Consider the following 3,497-nt stretch of genomic DNA (forward strand, 5'->3'; position numbering starts at 1 on the left):
AGCCAAAATAAGATCCCTGTTATTATTAGAATGCAAAGATTTAATTCTTTGTCTTAACATATTGGAAAAACATCTTTTAGGGAAGCTTAGGGAAAAGTGTTGACAATATCTTCATGAAAATCTAGGTGAGGAAGCAGAACAATGAAGATGTAGTAATCAGTAACTGTAGATTTTATTATGTTTCAGATATGGAAAAAAATCTTCATTAGAGGGATGTAAAAATTCTATCCTTTTCCCAGAGCTACAGGGAAAATTTTATAAGTTAAAAACAAAGAAAAAGTGTTTATAGTCCTTTAATGAATGCAGGAGAAACCTGCCTGCCTGAAAATGAAAAATCTCCAGAAGTCAGATGCAAATGGAAAACAAAGGAAACACTCTGGAAAATACTGATTTACCAAAAGAGAAATTCTGTTCAAAGAGTGAAGCATAACCAAAATGATATTGAATCACAGCAGGGAGATGTGTTTCTGAGGAAAAACTACTGAAATCCAAAGCAGGATAAGAACACATAAAGAATATAAGAATTGCAAGAAATCAAAATAATGTAGATACTTAGCAAAGAAGTTGAAGAAGAAAAATGATATAGTTTGATAAAAAGCATAAATATCCCTACAATTTTTCCACTAAGTTAACAATGAATTATGTAAATAAAATAAATAAAATTAGATTCAATATTTATTTAAGTTTGAAGAAAGTATTGATTTTATCTGACATTTGATTAGTTAATTAATTAATTAATTAATTAATTTGGTACCATAGATTGAACCCAAGGGTGCTTAACCCCTGAGCCACATCCCCAGTCCTCTTTATTTTTTATTTAGAGACAGGGTCTTGCTAAATTGCTTAGGGCCTTCCTAATTTTTTGAGGCTGGCTTTGAACTTGCCATACTCCTGCCTCACTCTTGTGAGCTGCTGAGATTACAGGCATGGGCCTGTAATTTGATATTTTAAATATTTTTTATAGGCAAATATTTCAAAAAGGAATAGTAGCTTTTCTGGTATCAACCATATGGAAGAAAGGATGTTTTGCTTTTTGTAATTAGCTGATTGCTGGCTCATTCTTCAGTTAATAAAAATACCTTCCCTTACTCTATTGGTTGTTAGTTTTTTCATCAATGGATAAAAGGAGAATGAAAAAATAAATTGTATCATTGTGAAATCAGATATAAACTTGCCAAATATTCTGCTACTGAATGGTTTCTGACAACTTTTGGGAGAGATGGTCAAAGCTTGTTGCTCAAAAGAAAACTCAATATGATATCATTGTTACTCTCAACCTGAAAAATACAAATTATTTATAATTCATGAATTTTTATAAAAGTCAATGCAGAATACTGTATAAATCTGAATCTCCTGTTTGTGTTTATAACATATCAGTTTCAGCTTTAAATCATTTCCTTTATGAATTCCACTTGAGAGAAACTATATACATAAAAGTACAACATTAAGATACTTAGCATATTGCCTCTTAAATGGTTAAGTAAGACCATTTCCTTAATATTCCCCTTGGCCTTTACAATTGAATCTTGTTTTACTTATATAGTACACATCACATCCTTTGGAATAATTGCCAATGCCATTTTCCGTGGTTGAAACACACTCACATTTGCAGAATGTGAAAATTAGAGGCCTCTTAAAACTTATTCTATTTCAAGATGATATTTTCTCCTTGGTTATGAGATTGAACACCCATAGCAAATAGCTTTTAAGCAACTGATGATTACACACAGAGACACAAAGACACACACACACTCACACACACATTTATAGTACATAAATTTATAAAACCAGTCATGTTTTCTTCCATTCAAGATTATTTTCCTACTTATGAAAAGTCAGTGAAAATTAAATATACTCAAAAATGTTTTTATATTTGAATTACTTTGATAAGTGAAAATCAAGAGGAAAGTACTGGAGAACATGTCATTTCCATGTAGGTTTGGTTAAGATATATATGCCCTTAAGATTAAACTTATTTTCCATATTAATTCCATTTATTTGAGACAATAAATTAATGTTTTTCTATATATAGTTGCAAAACATATATTCTTAACTATATATAGAATATTAAATATAGGTAGAATCAGCATCTCAACATGAATTTTTATCAAGTAACAGAATAATCACTTTCTATATTAACAAGCACATGCAATTATATATAATAGATTCTGACCATATAATAAATAACTTCCAGGTAAAATTTGTAAAACCAAACACTCAGATGCTGCCTTTAATGCTTTAAAATGTTTCTATTCAGGTATTTCAGCATAACAAACACAGAGGTTTGATGTGTGCTAATATGGCCTGTTATATGTGTTTATATATTACTCTGAGACATGCTCACTTAGCACTAATAAAAATATTGTTCAGATTTTTTTCACCAAATTATTTAACAAGTTTATACTTGGTAAATCAATGAATTGCAAGAAAAAAACCACAGTAGAATCAAATTCCTTTCTACTGAATGGATGTGAATAAGTTTGTGGGGTTGAATAAGTAAAAATCTATTCTGTAGACTCTCATTGTCTGATTGATATAAAGTGGAATTACCACTTTATAGACAGTCTGGATTTAAGGAAGAGAAAGGAAAACATACTTGACTCATATTGAAGTACATTTTAAGCTAAAACTGTAAATTTCTTTAAATGTTGGTAGTAACATATAGGCTATGCTTTATATATTTGCACTTGGATATTTAGGTTAATGTTTTAGATACAAGTAAATTTTAGGAAATGTCTGAAACAGTGTACCCTCAAAGAATAAATCATTTGAAAGAATATGGGAACTTTCCAGGTTGTTTGGGGTAGTGAATATTGATAGCCACATGTAACAAAATTTACCATATTTGAGTAACATTAATGTATGTGATTATTTAATATAACCATATGGTGTGATTGTACTAAATCTTGACTATTCTCAGCTGATATAGTACCAACTCCTGATGTTTTTGCCAACTGACAGCTTAAAATTGCTTTTAAATGACATAGGGACATACTTTATATTTTAATACATTACATATAGTCACACATCTGATGAACTTTGCACAAATATTTTAATGTTTTTTCTGTTTTAATACATTTCAAATGATTTTTTATTTAATGATAGGGTCGTTCATTTTTAGAAGTTTAAAGTAAACCATTCTATTACAATTCAGACATTTAAAAATTTCCCAGAACTTTCAGATTATTTAAACCAGCTTTTAAACTTTACATTAGTCAAATCATTTTTATTCTAATGTAAGTCGGATATTTTAAGATTTCTCAGAATTGTCCAACTTCTTCAATCATGAGAAAAATATTCTAGATCCATATGGATAATCTTTCTTGATGTAATGTTCACCCTTCTCCAAAGAAACCTTTGTATTTGTTTTCCTTTCATGCTAATTACAAACTGTTATATAGTATTTGATGTATATACTGTACATAATATGCATATGTACATTATACACAACACAATAAACGGTTACCTTTTCTTAAAAGACATGTTACAGAATGGTA

This window comes from Callospermophilus lateralis, chromosome 10 (assembly GCF_048772815.1).
Source record: "Callospermophilus lateralis isolate mCalLat2 chromosome 10, mCalLat2.hap1, whole genome shotgun sequence".
NCBI lineage: Eukaryota > Metazoa > Chordata > Mammalia > Rodentia > Sciuridae > Callospermophilus > Callospermophilus lateralis.